Raw genomic sequence first — 18,672 nt, forward strand, 5'->3', positions numbered from 1 at the left:
TATTGAAAAGATGAGCCGTATGTACCCCAATGTTCATAGCAGCAATGTCAACAATAGCTAAACTGTGGAAAGAGCAAAGATGCCCTTCAAAAGATGAATGGATAAAGAAGATGTGGTCCATATATACAATGGAATATCACTCAGCCATCAGAAAAGATGAATACCCAATTTTTGCATCAACATGGACGGGCCTGGAGGAGATTATGCTGAGTGAAAGAAGTCAAGCAGAGAAAGTCAATTATCATATGGTTTCACTTACTTGTGGAACATAAGGCTTAAAATGGAGGACATTAGGAGAAGGAAAGGAAAAGTGAATTGGGGGAAATAGGAGGGGGAGACGAACCATGAGAGACTGTGGACTCTGAGAAAAAATCTGAGGGTTTTAGAGGGGAGGGGTGTGGGGAGATGGGTGAGCCTGGTGGTGAGTATTAAGGAAGGCATGTATTGCAGGGAGCACTGGGTGTTGTACATAAACAATGAATCTTGGAACACTGCATCAAAAACTAATAATGTATTTTATGGTGACATAACACAATAAAAAAAAAATTCCAGTTGAAAAAAAATCACCCAATTGATACTTACATATCCTTGACACATGAGATAACCTCTGAGTCATGGAGCACCCCTTTCTTTAAGCCCTAATGCAAATGTATTTATCAGTAGACAATTAGATGTTCCTGGGATTTTTTTTTTTTCACAGCTTTTGGTCGATTCTTAATGACTAATGATGGAGATCAAGAATTTGTTAGTAGTATGCAGCCATCAAAAGAAATGAAATCTTGCCATTTGCGATGATGTGGATGGAACTAGAGGGTATTAAGCTTAGCGAAATAAGTCAATCAGAGAAAGACAACTATCATATGATCTCCCTAATATGAGGTAAAGGAGATGCAACATGGGGGATTTGGGGGTAGGAAAATAAATGAAACATGATGGGATCAGGAGGGAGACAAACCATAAGAGATTCTTAATCTCACAAAACAAACTGAGGGCTGCTTGGGGTACGAGGGTAAGGAGAGGGTTATGGACATTGGGGAGGGTATGTGCTCTGGTGAGTGCTGTGAAGTGTGTAAACCTGGCGATTCACAGACCTGTACCCCTGGGGCCAATAATACATTATATGCTAACTAAAAAATTAAAAAATTAATTAAAAAAAGAATCTGTTAGTAGGGACATTGGATGTCCCTACTTTTATCAATCATTGGATGAAGATATGGACAACATACTGATCAAACTAATTGCTGGCACTATGCTAAGAGAGATAATCAAACATATTGAATGAGAGTTGGTTACAAAATTAAAATGATTTTGACAAGAGGTACAATTAGACAAAGAAAGCATTAGAAAATGTAGGAGGAAAAAAAGTAGGAGAGACAAATTTGATCTACTGCAAAGAGGGCCCCAAAACAGACTACAAAAGAGCAAAAGAAAGAAGATGAAGTTTAGCCTAGAGCTATATGGAAAAGATGACTCTTCTTAATAACAGAGGGAAAAAAGCCCTCAAAATTAAAAAAAAATAATGAAATTCTAGGCTTTACTGATAAATTTAATAAAGTAAAGGAAGGTATAGTTTTCCCTCCCTTTAATTTTGTGTTATTTAGACTGCTCCTGGAGATGGGCAGAGGATTCTGAACACCACAGTTGGAAAAGCTGAATAATCACATCAACAAAATGCTCTGTAGACTGAGAAGATCTACAAAAGGGGAATAAATAAATTTGAGAATAAATACATTTATTCCCAAAGGGGAGTAAATGTGATGCCACATCACATGAGGGACAGATGAAGACAAAGGGTATGTTTGACCTGAGAAAGAGAAGTTAGTAGATATATGATAGCTATCTTTTTAAATTTAAAAATCTACCCCATCCTAAAGGGACAGATTTATTCTATGTGGCTATAGAGTCTGAACTATGAACAAGGAGTAGAAGCATTGAAGATATAAGGTCAACATAGAGAAGGACTTTTTAAATGAGAGTGATTAGTAAAAACAGGAACTAGTCATCTCAATACATATGTATTTGTTCAGGGTACTGTAGAGAGAGTCAAGCACTATATCTGATCACTTTTGCTCCATCATGGCCCAAAACTCGCCTGTCTTGATTGCCATTTTATAAGAGCACTTGGCATGAAGTCATCTCTTAATAAATATTTTCAGTGAATCAATGAGCAAGATTCTATGACTCTGAATTGTCAAATGTCTATTCCACATCTACTCATAAGAGACTATTTACCTTTTTTATATAAAATACACCACTGCCTCAGTCAATACAGATCAACAGGTTGTTTTAGTCAACAATGAGCTCCAAAATATTGTGGTACCTCATGGTAAATGTGCATTAGACTTACCTAGTAGATAACTGATTTGGAAGGACATAATACTGACTAAGCTACATATTAATTTAGATTTATTTCTTTCCAGTAGATGCTCTATTTTTATTAAATTTTCTACAACATTGGTATGGAAGGTTTTAGGATTTAGATTCGAGTTATAGTACTTATTAAGTACTCATTGAAGGTGACATTTCTCCTTTGCCTCCTTGGGAGGAAGTGCTCTGATTGGTATTCTTCTCAAATTAAATCTTTTTGCTGTTATGTATCACAAGTTTCTCAGTTTCTGCTATTTATATGCTCTGTTTAACTTTCCTTAGGCATATGGTATTATAAATATACACAAGATCCCTGGGAATGCTGTATTCCAGTGATTTATCTTCTGTAATATGGTTGTGGTTGGAAAGTAATAATGGTAACTACATAGCAAATTATAAATCTTCTGTAAACATCAGTACATCTTAAATCATAAGACATTCCTGAATATAATACATACTGAAAACAGGTAAATTATCCAGTAGTAATTTGATATTCACTGGTTAAAACAACAACAAAAAAACTTTTTCCAATTATTTTATCACATAGAGTTTGTCACATTCATTAGAACAGTCTGGGGAAATCTGAGTAAAGGCATTTTCCCTTCTATTTAAAAATTAGAAAAATTAAGGAACTGAACGCTTCATCTTTAGACATGCCTCATGGTTAACATTAACAACATATTTTTACTATACATAAAAAAAATAGTAGGTGGTATATAATTCAGTACTTCTTTCAACAAGAACATCAAAAGTTCATAGAACATTTATTTTAATAGTTTGTGAACCAAGAATGTGTATTCATTAGTTCACTCAATTTTAAATACCCTTGTTGCTGACTACATTGGCTGCCACTGGGACTTCGCTTTTGCGTTGGATCTCATGTATGATAGGAACTCAGACCAGTGAAGTGTAGTCTTCAGGTTTCAAGATCTCCAAGCGTTTCTGTTTTCTCATTCACAACTTTATAGTTGGCTTTTGCTTCGTTAAGAAGACCTCACCCTTGCGCGCACGTGCGCGCACGCGCGCAACCTCACCTACACACTGCCCTGCTGCCCAGATAAGTGACTGGGGTATCAGATTCAGAACCCTGTCTTCTGCATTCATGGCAGCATGTGGGAGAGATATGTGGGAGAACCAGAGCAATAGTAGAAAGACACAAAAGGGAAAAGAGAATTTCTTCAAAGCGGGAAGGATTTACTTTGTGGGGCTAAAAAATAATGACATGAAGGTGAGTTAGGGGGTTGTCACAATGGCTTATGCAAATAGTGTGGTAAGAAATTGACCTAAGATAGTAGCAATGAATAGGAGAAAATTAACTTAACAATTACATAGGTGGTATATTGATCTACTACCCTCTCCCTCCATCTCAAATTTCTTTTCTTTAATTATTATCTCCTAGAGTCTAATATTTTGAACCATTCCTTACACATTTCTTTCAACTAATTACAGTACTATGTTTGTCTTTTAAGTACTGATATTTTCCATGGATTATTTCTCAGTCTAAATTATTCACTTATGTATTCATTCATTCATTATCCCCAGTTAGAGAGTACACATAATCTATCCTCTGAAATATAGAAAGTTGCAATATTCACTCTCCACCCTGACAACAAGCATCCGGTCTCATAGGTAATAAAATCAGGCAAAAAGTAAGGTACTTGGTAAACATGAATTTGTTCCCCAAATACATCTCTGCTCCTGCTTCTCCATGTGTTCCCAGACACCAAGATTTACATATTATTTTTCTTTTTTTAGCTTAAATGTTAATATCGTGTCTGACTCATGTGAGAAACTAAATAAATTTTTGCTGAATTCTTCACAATTTAAATATTTTATTTTAACTAAATTAATTTTAACTCCTCATTGCAAATAATCTGTGAGTTGCTTAAGGACTAGTAAAGCTAAATGTCATTTGTCTTTATTAACTGTTTGTGTTTACTGGGCCACTTTAGTCAATATCATCAAGACAGAAAAGCAAGATGCCCATTGGATACTTTTCTATGAAAATCTGTGATGCTAATATTTTGTATTTTCCAAAAAAAAAAAAAAAAAGGTCATGATTGTTATAATTACTTGCGAAGTTATTTACAGATTTCATGACTACATCATCTTAGGGTTGAATATTTTCTTAAATATTGACTTGACTCTCAGGAGCCAGTGTTTGAGCCTATTACATGGACATTTGGCTTCTTGCCCAGTGGTTTCATATTAGTGTGTACTTGATGAGTGCAAATTAAAGCAGGAGCATGGATTATTGATGGCTGGTTGATTTATTTCTTATTCCTGTCCCTTCTCTTTAGTAGTTTAAATATGGATCATAATGATCAAATGCTGTGATAGACAAATGGTACCCCGAATAAAGCAGTTTGAAAAGGAACAATTTCTCTTAGCACCTATCATGTCAGAGACACTGTACTGGGCATTGCAGAGCTTTTTTTTTTTTTTTTTTTTTTTTTTTTTATAAAAAAAAGATAGGAAAACCCCAAATACTCCATTATATTCTGTATGTCTTGCATGTTAATATTATCCAGAGAAACAACTTTAAATATTTCTGAGGTCTTAGCAAAAGATCTTATAGCCCCAACCATGGAATACAATTTTGCTCTGAAGCTTTTTAATTTGAAAATCTCTGAGAGACTAATAATGAGACTATTTTGTATAAAACCCAGCAAATGCTGGATCTTTCGTATTTAAATTTCTTCTTTTAGCTTACCTTTATTCTCCCATATTTTACTATAAGCAGCAAGAACCAGCTAGTGGCAACTTCAGTACTCTGCCAGAAAATCTTAACTAGATCATCCCATCCATTAGGATTATTTTCACTTTCCTTATAGCCACAGGGCACAGTATTGGGAACTTTAGCTACTATACAACAAAGATTCTCTTTCCTTCAGTCACTCATAGTATTTTCCTCACATTTTTTTTTTTCCAGTCCTTACTGGCAGCTTCTTTGGGGGGGAGCAAACTTTTACTAAGTCTTTTCATGACCTTTTAAAATTTTTCTTACACTTTCTTCAAGGTTCTTCCAGCTTTTTTGTACCTGCATCCTGATCACAAAGCTGTGTGTTTTAGGCTGTGTTATCTCAGTACCCTACTTCTGACAGAAAAGTCTCATTACTATGACTGTATAACAAGTTGCCCCAAAGCTTAGTGGTATTTAGCAGCCCTGTGTTATGGTCCAGGTTCTCTGCGTCAGGATTTCAGACAGGATTTTTCCCTTCATCAGCTCCACTAATTTTCAGCGAGGGCTGCTCAAAGACTAGACCTGAAATCATAGGAAGACTCACCTATCTGTCAGGTGATCAGGGGAAGACTCAGACTCTAGCAGAAGGCTAGAAAAGCTGGGTTGCTCAGGCACGTCTTGTTCCCTGTTAGCACACCAGCTTGATGACTTTTGGGGAAGCCACACCACTTAAACATGGGCTTGGGACTCCCACGGCACGTTTTGGAAGAGAGGTAGGCAAAAAACTGTGCCATCTTCCCAACCTAAACTAAGAAGTCATAGAGCATGACTTCTGCCACATTCTATTTATTAGAATTAAGTCCCTGACTTGTGACCACATTTACAGAAAAAATAATTAGACTCCATATCTTGTGGCAGAAATGTCAAAGAATTTGGAAAAATGCATAAAACCAAGACATATGGGTATAATACAGAAAAAAACTAAGAAGAATATTTTAATATGTTGAGAGAGAATGCAGCATTACAGGACACAGCATGGAAAAACATGGCCCATAATGTGGATCAATGACATCACAACTTGGTTGCATGCTGTATGCCATTTGAGACGTCTTCAGAGAGATGGTCAGAAATCCTGGTGGTGTTGTGCAATGTCTCTCGTATCAATCTTACTACTTCTCATTCCCCAGAGCTTAACCTATTTTTCCCCTTCACCTGTGGTGACTCTTGGGCATGTCACAAATCCACCCTGCCTTAGGACAGAAGTTCCTTTGACTCTGATGTGTGAACATCTATCTCTCCTACCTGTTTCACTCCTCTGTGATGAGTCATTGAGACTGAGTCCCTGATCCTTGAGTCTCAGTTCTTATACACGGACCCCTGCTTTTATTTCTATTGCATCATTTTCTGGAAAATTTTTAATCTGAATTATATTACCTATAGGCATGCTAATCCCTCAAATCAGACGTCTAAGGAGGGAAAGTAGTTTCAGTGGACAGCACAGGAGGAAAGGCAGTTAATGCTTATTAAGTTCATTCTCTAAAGAAGACACTGTTAGATACTATACATGGGCTAGGTCCCTTAATCTAGGCTGGGAAATGATCCATTTCTTGCGCATGGCTGGGTAGGAGTGGGATACCAAAGAGGCAGGCCGGATTAATAGAAAAGACTACCGTCCCTGTAAGGATTGTGTCAAAACGAGAGTTAGGAGAGAGTCTTGGTTACAAAGATAATAAGATGGGGAGATGTTTGAACTACGGGTATGTGTGTGTGTTTGCAGTTTACTAAACTTTGAAATCCACAAACTTTGCTGGTCTCCTATTCATATCCCCAATGCTCAGTTCTAGGTTTCAATAAATATTGTGGAACTGGAAAAAAGAGTTTTGGGCACCTGGGTGTGGTTTAGAGAAAAAAAGGGAAAAGGATATATGTACGGGAGCCAAATACAAGACAATGCTAACGTCTAAATCTTAATTGCTGTGAGACTTGGGCCCCTAGTTTTAGGATTGCTTCAGGAAGTCAGGAGAACCATGGCTGTAGTTCCAGGATTGTAGTTCAGATGAGCAAGCAGGGAGAGGAATCCATGAAAGCAGAGTCCTTGTCCTTTTTTTGTCATTCTGCTTAAAAACTAACTTCTCTCAAATGACTTGGATCCTGTTTCTTACGGATGGAACCAAACACAAACAGAGCAGGATGTTACTCTTTCCAACTTCCTGCTGAGATTCCTTTACCTATCAGTTGCATTCCTCTATCCCACTGTTGATCTACCCTGAATTCAGAGATTTCAATAATTCTTAGGTAGAGAGAACTCTGGGCTCTTTCCTCAAGTTCAAAAATTGAACCACCAAGATAAGTTATAGAAAGATGTGAGACTTAAGACAAAGGAGCAATCCATATCATGGCAGATATGATAGAAACGTCAAGCTGTTACAATTTCCCTTCTACAAGACACATAGCCAGATTCCATTTCTCAGCCTCCCTGTAGGAAGGTGTGCCCACGTGACCAGGTCTAGTCAGCAGAAGGTGAGCCATGATTTGTAACAAAGCCCCTCCCAGTTTGATGTTTGTCTGACACATTGATTTAAGGAGGATATTGAAGAAGCAGAGTCACAAATGGAGGGTGACTGGGATGCTGGATGGTCACAAGGAGCAGAGTTGTCTAAATCCTTTTTGAGAGAGTTGTAAGGGAAAACAAGCTTAGACTATGTGAGTTTCTGAAATTTGGGGGTATGTCTTTTACATCAGCTCCCATACCTTTAAGTAATAAAGTAGGTGTTCTTGAATTAGAAAAGCTAAACACACAACTTATAACCTCATTGAGCTTTTAATATATTCTGGAAAGATAAGCATGACCATGGCAAATTGACTAACAACTAAGGGATATTAATATATAGAAACGAGCCCAATACAAGTTCTGTGGATAAATATCACTATATGTTTAATTTCTTGAGAAGATAAAATATTAATTGCATTTTTGAAAAATTGGTAGTCCTTTTATATGAAGAAGGAAAGGAAGAGTATTGAGGATGTGGTACTGAGAAAAGCAACTAACAAGAAGGGATGTGTGGTTCAGAAGACAGTAAACAGACAAGGCTGACTAGGGCATATAGTGTGTGCAGGATATTAAAGATGAGTATGGATATAAGAACAAATTACAGAGATACTTTAATATAAAATAGGGTATTTATAATTTATATGCAGTAGAAACACATTTTTAGATAGGATTGCCACGGTGAAGGCAAAATTTTGGAAAAAGTAAGGCATGGGATAACTGGTATCTGGAATGCCAGTGAGAAAATACTGAAATAATTATAATATTGGCAAGAAGTGCCTAAACTAAGATGGTGGAAATGAGAATAAACATTCAGGACACTGGGGCACCTGGGTGACTGTCAGCTGAGTATCTGACTCTTGACTGAGGCTCAGGTCATGATCTCAGGGTCATGAGATCAAATCCTGCACTGGGCTCCATGCTCAGTGGGGAGTCTGCTTGAAATTCTCTCTCTCCCTCTCCCTCTGCTTCTCCTTTCCTCTTTCTCTCTCTCTCTCTTTCTCTCAAATAAATAAAATTATTTTTAAAAATGCAAGACACTTCCTTTTTTGGTTATATGGAGTAATTTATAAGAGGCTAAGCCCCCACCATCAGCAACTATAAAACTGGGGGGAAAATGTGGGAAGCAACTGATTCAAGCATCAGACAAGAGACAGAACAAGGCAGTGATTCCTATAAAAGGGCAAACTTGTGCTCCAGGAGTGCCATGGCTCTCTGTGTAAAGCTGCTTTTTTAAGTATCTTCCCCATGCAGGTAAGTCATAACTTCTTTAAATACAACTTCTCTTATAGTTTACATATGAATGTATCACTTACACTTAACTTCTCCCTTTAATCTAGTTGGAGTTTATGTTCAGAAATTAGTTACTATGCAAATGAATACTAAAGTCTCTGCACATAAAAACCTAGTTTTTACAAGTATGAAACAATCACATTCAATAGAAAATGCTTTAAAATAATTATTCTTGGGGCACCTGGGTGGCCAAGTCAGTTAAATGCCCATCTTCAGCTCAGGTCATGATCCTGGGGTCCTGGCATTGAGCCCCGCATCGGGTCCTTGCCCAGAGGGGAGCTTGCTTCTCCCTCTGCCACTCCTTCTGCTTGTGCTCTCTCTCTCTCTCTCTCCCTCTCTCTCTCTCAAATAAATGAAATCTTTAAAAATAAATAAAATAAAATATTTGTTCTTAATTAAATCTACTGGCAAACTTAGTATATCAGACATTGCCCATACTCACATGCTTGACACAGCTGCTCCAAGAGATGCTCAGCAGTGGGAATCCTGACAGCACCTCAGCCCTTCTGCTCATTCAATAGACCTGGTAATGAGAGAGAGTAAATATCCCAAGGTCAGCAATTTGCCAGACACAGGACCTGGTAACACTTATGTCCTTTTGGGTTGGCAATTCGTGGGTATCTTCTAGTTGGCTCCTCAGAAGGACTCCAGTGGGACTGGACACCAGTTGTCCATGCTACTGAACAACTCAGACAAGAACTTTGAACGACATACCCTTATACTGATTCTCACCCTTCCCTTGTTCCTAGCACTTCAGTCTTGTTCCTCTTATCACTTCCCAAAATAAATTACTTGAATGCAAGCTCTTGATTCAGTCTCTACTTGCTTGGTAGACCCAGGCTGAATCATTTAGTAAAATAATTTTTTATATTTTTTTCTTATTTTAGAGACTCTGAAGCAAGCTGTTCTCTATACTTATATTTTTGTCTTATTTCACAGAGACCATTTCCTTTATGTCACCCACCCACAAAACAATGGCAGCACAAATATACATTGTCTGTGTTCATGTGTGTCTACAGACATCACAAAAAAAATTACATGTCTTATCCTGGTACTGAAGACCCTCTATATTCAGGTCCCATTTACCTACCCAACGCCATTGACCATTTTAATACAAAGAGTTAATGAAATTCAAACTTCTTTCCTTACTTTCTTCCCCCAAATCTAAAACTTGTTATTCTTCTAAATATTTCTATTTCCATGTCTTCATTTTTTCCAATCCTACCCATTTCTCACCACTTAACTATGTACAAAGGTTTAACATTTATTAGATACTGCATTCTATTATTTCCAGAATAACCAAAAGTCTTCACAAATAAGTATGAATTTCCAAGAGGAAAAGAATGAGGACAGAGGCAAAGCCATTCTAGGCAGAAGACTCTGCTTATGCCTACCAACACACACACACACACACGAAAGAAATGTTCAAGAATGCATTCTTGTGGAAGAATCTGCCTATACAGGGGCGCCTGGGTGGCCCAGTGGGTTAAAGCCTCTGCATTCGGCTTGGGTCATGATCCCAGGGTTCTGGGATCGAGCCCCACATCGGGCTCTCTGCTCAGCGGGGAGCCTGCTTCCTCCTCTCTCTCTGCCTGCCTCTCTGCCTACTTGTGATCTCTGCCTATCAAATAAATAAATAAATAAAATCTTAAAAAAAAAAAAGAATCTGCCTATACAAGAAAAGAAAAACAAAGAGGAAAAAAAAAGGCATGCTCAGTGAATTTTAATTTTAATAAAATGTTAAGGAATAAAGGTCCGAGATAGCCTTGGTGTAATCAATTTTATAAACTTTTACCGTGACCCACACTGAAGAAAACATTCTATTTTACCATCCATTATTAGGGTCAACATGTAATTTCTCATATAACCTAGGAGAATGTGACCAGGACCCCAAGAGGTAATGGGGCTGGGAGCACAGACATAAATGAGGTTTGTCCTAGGCAAATTGGAATGCATATTTACTCTAACCACCAGTACCTGTTCAAGTGTCTTCAGCTTTACAGTGAGTGATGCACACTGATATTTCTCTTCTCTTCTAATCCACATTTTTTAAAGTGTTGCTGTGACCCATTTTATTGATGTCATGCTCACTAAGGGTTAAAAAGCACTGGCTTAGAGGGAAAGAGATGTACTTGAAAGCCCCTCCATTTATTCCCCACCAAGAACTGTGGATACAGGTGAAAGAAAGAATGTGATCACTGGAGTGACCTGGCTCTATTTATATGTTCCAAAGACTGTTCTTAGAGGAGGTGAGCTTTGAAGCTGATAAAACCAGGGGTTAAGTTCGAACAGTCTTTCCCCTTTATTCCTACCCTACTCTGGGTAATTAAGCGGATCACTTAGGGAAGATAATTTATTTTGCTCAGTCTGGACAAATTAGAATTTGCTATAAATAACAATATAATAAACTTAAACGCGACACACACCAAAAAAATATCCTAAATTCATTGGAGTTTAAATGGATAACAATTTCTCCACAGTAGTCTATTTTCTTCACTCGGTGTTAACTGAAACTGCGTATTTCTCGATCTCTTCAGATCCTTTCAAGGTGTAACATTTCTGAGTTGTGTCATACATTCTACTTTCTTCAGCTTCCAAAATCAGTTTAGGTTATGATGTATAAAGTTGCCATTTTATCCCATGTTAACTAGAGTCTGAGAATAAACAACAAGAAAATTAAATGTTTTTGAAGTTATGTTCCATTTGTTCCCCAGAGAAATGATAAAGTTTGATTTAAAGACTTTAAAACTTTATTTGGACAATCAAAGTAATTACAGCTAAAGTGCAAGACTGTACATAATAATGTTCCCAATTACGTGATTTATTTCATGATTGTTATAAAGGAACAAGGAAAGAGACAAGTATGAGCTAGGGATACATCCTAGGAAATCTTTGCAATTATGACATTACTTGAATCTACACCTTACAGAATAAGATGTGAAAGTAATCACTCCTGGTAAATAATTCAAGAACATGCTTGATCAAAGATGATTCAATAGTATCCTCCATGTCTTCATTCATTACAGAAACTCTAAAAAGCAGCAGATCTTATCAATTTTTCACACAGTTTTGTTCCCTATAGTATTTCTTTGACTCATGATATACTGACACTGTGTAGCAACTGTAACCAATAATTTTATAAAACACAATTTATGAACTATAAAAAGCAAACACCCAAATTCAGAGTCTAAATAGCAGTCAATAATTGGCTGAGGAAGTAAATACTAAATTTTGATCATGAGGAGAAAAATGTAGCTGCAATTTTTTTAAGTTGACTAATGGGGATGGTGTTTATTAGAATTCATTACCTCACTAATACTTTTTTTAATGGATCTGAATATCATTTTAAATGTTTATCTGCATGGCTTCAAAGACTGAAAGGCCTATAAGAGCAACCTAGTTGTAAGAGCAATCAATATATCATAATTCAGAATTAAAGGTGAAAGCTTATATTTACAGTGGGTTTAGCCCCCACTAAAGGAGAGAGAGAACACAAGCAGTGGGGCGGGGGGAGGAAGAGGGAAAAGTAGTCTTCCTTCTGAGCAGGGAGCAAGATGAGTGGATAGACCCCAGGGCCCTGGGATTATGACCTTAGCAGAAGGCAGATGTTTAATGACTGAGCCACCCAGGTGCCCCCAAAAATGGTATCTCTAGATTGAGAAACATTACCAATCTTAGAGCTATGAGCTAGGAAGATATAAGATGGACAGAATGGGAAAAAATGATCCCTTTAAAAACTGCAGAGGAAAACAGTAAGGAGCATTTATAGGCATATAAAATTTAATCTTACTATTATAGAAATTCCATATACAACGCCAAAAATCAATGTATCAAAAAGTAAGAGAAATATTTCTGGTTGCACATGTTAGAAGTCTGGAAGAGTCCACTCTGTGTTAACAAGTAAAAAACTGATGAGACCGAAATATTAGCAACTCTCCTTGGATCTTTAAGACAGAGGAGGGCACATGGGAAAACACCACCTCCAAGACTGGGGAGACATGACAGGCAAATACAGGGAACAGCAGCTTTCTTACAGGAATAGAAACCACTGTGGGAACCGGCGGGGGTGGGAGGTAGGAAAACTGAAACAGTAATTTGAAAATTGCTGGAGGCTCACTGCAGGCAACTCAGAGTTAAAAACTTCAGAAAGTTTTGCTTTGAATCTCCCTGATGGCTAGTGATGATGAACATTTTTTCATGTGTTTGTTAGCCATTTGTATGTCTTCTTTGGAGAAGTGAATATTCATGTCTTCTGCCCATTTTTTGACATGATTATCTGTTTTGTGTGTGTTGGGTTTAAGGAGTTCTTTATAGATCTTGGATATCGGCCCTTTGTCATTAGTGTCGTTTGCGAATATCTTCTCCTACATTGAGATACCACCTTACACCAGTTAGAATGGCCAAAATTAACAAGATAGTAAACAAGTGTTGGAGATTATGTGGAGAAAAGGGAACCCTTTTACATTGTTGGTGGGAATGCAAGTTGGTGCAGCCACTTTGGAAAAGTGTGGAGATTCCTTAAGAAATTAAAAATAGAGCTACCCTATGACCCTGCAATTGCACTACTGGGTATTTACCCCAAAGATACAGATGTAGTGTAAAGAAGAGCCATCTGTACACCAATGTTCATAGCAGCAATGGCCACAGTCACCAAACTGTGGAAAGAACCAAGATGCCCTTCAACAGACAAATGGATAAAGAAGATGTGGTCCATATATACTATGCCTCCATCAGAAAGGATGAATACCCAACTTTTGTATCAGCATGGACAGGACTGGAGGAGATTATGCTGAGTGAAATAAGTCAAGCAGAGAGAGACAATTATCATATGGTTTCACTAACTTGTGGAGCACAAGGAATAAGGAATAACATGGAATACATTGGGAGATGGAGAGAAATGAGGGGAAACTGGAGGGGGAGACAAATCGTGACAGATTGTGGACTCTGAGAAATAAACTGAGGGTTTTGGAGGGCAGGAGGGTGGGGCTTCGGTGAGGTGGGTATTAAGGTGGGCATGTAATGCATGGAACACTGGGTGTGGTGCATAAACAATGAATTTTGGAACACTGAAAAAAATTAAATTAAATTAAATTAAATTAAGAAAAAAAAAACCACTTCAGAAGTACCCAGTCATACCTGGACCCTCACAATACTGTGAGATTTACCTTCAGGGGCTCAAACAGGTTCCTACAATAAATGTTGGAGAAAAACCCCCTAATGTTTCCAATAGGAGGAAGGAAAGTGGAACCATTTTGAAGTGCACCAGAATACTCTGTTCTTAACCAGGACTGCCCACAGGTGAAACCAATTAATCAGAGCCTAACCTGCTGGCATATTATCAGAGCTTAAACTGGGAAGGGAAATACTCAATTTTTTTTTTTCCCCAGAGCACCATACTATATTTATTAAGAAAAATCTGCACATGAGTGGACCCATGCAATAGAAACACATAGTGTCCAAGGGTCTGCTGGAGTACATTATTTAATAGGGAATATGCCTTCAGACAAGATGGGAAATAGTCAACTTTAACCAGCTCTAGCCTTCCACATGTAAAAAGAGATATACCCAATACCAGCCCATCCTAGCCCTCTCATTCTACCTAAACTGTGGGTGGCAGGCAGGGGAGGAAAATCCAGAAAATCTTGGTGGTTCACAGATCAAGATATAGGCTCGGCATAAGATTAAGACCTAATCATAGGACTATAGAATGCAACCCTTCCCCTGCACCTTACCATCTAACACTAAAGGACTATTTATAGCAGTTACTTTTACCCAGTGCTTCATGTTTAGCTAACAATTTGTTCAAAATAATAAGACCAAAAATGTGTTATATCACATATGCTTGTGTATATATCATGTATTATGCTTATAGCTTACGTATGACTGTATATAAATGATAGGAAGGACATCAATGATACAAGGGACGGGAAGGAGGAATTAAAATTGTTTTGTTATTATAAGGGATTCACGCTACATAGAAGTGCTATACTGTTATTTAAAAGTAAGCTTGGATTAGCTGTAAATATATATTGCAAACATTAGAGTAACTCCCCCCAAATTCTTAAGTACAATCAATATGCTAACAAAAAGAGAAAATGGAATAATATAAAGTGCCCAATTAAAAACACAGAAAGAAGAAAAAATAGGAACAAAGAATAATGCAATGAATAGAAAACAGTTACAAATATGGTAAATATTTATTTGCATCTACAAATAATCGCCTTGAATGTCAACAGTCCAAATGTACCCATTAAAAGACACATTGTCAGAGTGGATCAAAAAACACAATCCAACTAACTATGCATTGTCTATAAAAACTTGTTTTAAATATAAAGACACATTTAGATGAAAAGTAAATGAACAGAGGAAAATATACTACAGTAACATTAATAAAAAGAAAGCAGGAGAAGCTCTATTAATTGCAGACAGAGAAGACCTCAAAGCAAGGAAAATTACCAGGAATAAAGAAGGGTATTAAGTAATGATAAAGGGGCCAATTCTCCAACTCTTTAACATCCATATGCTTAACAACAGAGTGTCAAACTATGTAAATTGAAAACTAATAAACTTGCAAAAAGAAAGCAACGAATCCACTACTATAGTTAGAGACTTCAACACCCCTGTATCAGAAATGGAGAGATCCAAAAGGCAGAAAATCAGCGAGGACAAAATTGAACTCAACAACACTACCAATCAACTAGATATAATTGATATCTGTTGACTACTTCAACAACAAAATAATGCACATTCTTCTCAAGTTCATCTGAGACACTTACTAAAATAAACCACATCACAGGCCATAAAACACTAGTTAACAAATTTAGAAGAATAGGCATTTTACAATGTCTACTCTAAGACCATAGTGGAATTAAACTAGAAATCAGTAAAGAAAAGATAACAGGAACGCTTGAAAATGTGGAGATTAAACAACACACTTCTAAATAATACATGGACAAAAGAAGTCTTAAGAAAAATTGAAAAATATTTCAATGTAAATGGAAATGAAAATGCAGCTTATTATTTGTGGGATGCAGTGAAACAGTGCTTCGAATGAAATTTATACCATTGAATATATAAGTTAGAAAAACTGAAATATTAAAATAAACAATTTAAAGGGCGCCTGGGTGGCTCAGTGGGTTAAGCCGCTGCCTTCGGCTCAGGTCATGATCTCAGGGTCCTAGGATCGAGTCCCGCATCAGGCTCTCTGCTCAGCAGGGAGCCTGCTTCCTCCTCTCTCTCTGCCTGCCTCTCTGCCTACTTGTAATCTCTCTCTGTCAAATAAATAAATAAAATCTTTAAAAAAAAATAAGTAAAAAAAAAAATAAACAATTTAAGTTTCTACCTTAGAAAACTAGGAGAAAAGAGCAAATTAAATCCGAAGAAAGCAGAAAAAAGCAATACTACTAGAAATTAGCACACATTGGAGAGGGTATGTGCTATGGTGAGTACTGTGAAATGTCTAAGCCTGATGATTCACAGACCTGTACCCCTGGGGTAAATAATACATTGTATGTTAATAAATTCTTTTTAAATATAAAAAAGAAATTAGCACAAATCAATATAACTTTAAACAGGAAATCAATGAAGAAAATCAACAAAATTGAAAGTTGAATTTTTAAGATCAATAAAATTGATAAGCCATTAACCAAACTAACAGGAAAAAAGAGAGATGGACAGAGAAGAGACAAATTCATAATATTTTAAATGAAAGAAGGGACACTGCTACGTATTCCATGAACATTAAAAGGATAATAAAGAAATATTATGAATATTTCCACAAATTTGGTAACTAGATGAAATGCGAAAATTCTTTAAAAAACATTATCTGCCAAAACTCACACAAATTTATATATTTATATTATATATATAATATATATATTATATATATATAATATTATGGCAAGTTTGCATGGGGCAAGGTTAAAAAACAAAAGCCAATCAATTTCCTTTATACCAGAAATGAAAAAGTTAAATTTGAAATTAAAACACAATATCATTTATTTGAGCATCTAAAAAAACTGAAAATAATTAGGTATATATTTAGCCTAATATATGCAAGATCTATATGAAGAAAACTGTAAAACTTTGATTTAAAAAATTAAAAAGAGCTAAATAAGTGGAAAATAGTCCATGCTCATGTATAGAAAAACTCAACGTAGTCAAGAGGTCAATTCTTTCCAAATTAGTCTATAGATTCAATGCAATTTAAGTCAAAATCCCAGGAAGTAATTCTGTGCATATTAGGGCAAATATAAGTATATGAAAGTTTATCCATATCATATGTCATTTAAATATTGCAAATTAAAACAACAATGAGATACTGCGACACACCTATAAGGATGGCCAAATTCTGAAACACTGAAAACACCAAATACCAGTGAGGAGGTGGACCAACTAGAACTCTCATTCAGCGCTGGTGGGAATTCAAAATGTTATAGCTACTTTGGAATACAGTTGGAAGTTTCTTACAAAATTAAGCATACTTTTACCATATGATCCAGAAGCTGGACTCCTTGGCATTTTACTAAAAGGAGGTGAAAACTTATGACCACACAGAATACTACACAGAAATATTAATAGCAGCTTCATTCAGAATTGACAACACATGGAAGAAACCAAATGATCTTCAATAGGTAAATGGGAAATAAGTTGTAGTATACGTAGACAATGGAATATTATTCAGCACTAAAGAAAAATGAGCTTTCAAGCCATACAAAAAATGAGAAACCTAAAATGCATATTACCAAGTGAAAGAAGCCAATGAGAAAGGGCTACATGTTGTACAATTCCAACTATACAAAATTCTGAAAAAGACAAAAATATGGGGACAAAAATATGATTGCCAGGCACTGGCAGCGGGGGGGAAGGTGGGATGAACAGATGAAATACAAAGAATTTTTAGGGCAGTGAAAATACTCTGTGTGACACTTTAATGATGAGTACATGTCATTACATATTTTTCCAAATCCATAGAATGTACAGCACTAAGTGTGAACCCTGATGTAAACTATGGACTTTGGATGATTATGATGTATCAATGTAGGTTGAACAATTGCAACAAATGTGCAACAAATGTAGCAGAGGCTACATGGGAAATCTCTGTTCTTTGAGGTCCTTGTTGCTATAAATCTTTTCTTAAAAAAATAATTTATTTTATTTTATTTTATTTTATTTTATTTTATTTTATTTGGAGAGAGAGTGAGAGAGAACATGAATAATAGAAGGGAAGAGGGACAGAGAATCTTAATCTTAATGCTTAGCATGGAGCTTGATGCTAAGTCTGATCCCAGGACCCTGAGATCACGACCAGAGCTGAAATCAGGAGTTGGACTCTTAACCACCCAAGTGCCCCCCAAAATAAAGTTTTAAAAGAAATTAATAGAAATCATTTTTTTTTTGTAAATATGGAGATGATAAGAGAATAAAGATCTTAAAGGAAATAGTCATGTCTGGGGATTGAAATGATTGGGGCTTAGAAGAACAGGGGCAACTATTTTCATTATAAGCCTTTCAGCATTATTTGACTCTTTTAAATTAAATGCATGCATTACTTTGATCAAGCCAAAAAGCTTTGGAAGAGTATGTGAATATAACTAGAATATAGTGAGAGTGATTACATTTAAAACACTTCTCATAACTCTATAGACTCTTATACCATGAAGAAGTTAAAAAAATCAGATCTAACACATTTATTTCACTCATCATACTATTATTGAAACTTTTTTTCATTTTTCCGTAATTTGGAGACAATATTTGTATCACAATGAAAGATAGCATAGCT

At 36.4% G+C, this 18,672-nt stretch overlaps 1 long non-coding RNA gene across 1 annotated transcript; it reads left to right on the top strand.

The window, feature by feature from the left end:
* The first annotated feature begins 386 nt into the window (after window positions 1–386).
* Window positions 387–13,966, top strand: LOC116576798. Its single transcript, XR_004280280.1, has 2 exons — window positions 387–421; window positions 13,888–13,966. It is a non-coding gene; the product is annotated as an uncharacterized LOC116576798 (long non-coding RNA).
* The last annotated feature ends 4,706 nt before the right edge of the window (window positions 13,967–18,672 follow it).

The sequence above is a fragment of the Mustela erminea genome, chromosome 17, assembly GCF_009829155.1.
Source record: "Mustela erminea isolate mMusErm1 chromosome 17, mMusErm1.Pri, whole genome shotgun sequence".
In the NCBI taxonomy this organism is placed as follows: Eukaryota; Metazoa; Chordata; class Mammalia; order Carnivora; family Mustelidae; genus Mustela; species Mustela erminea.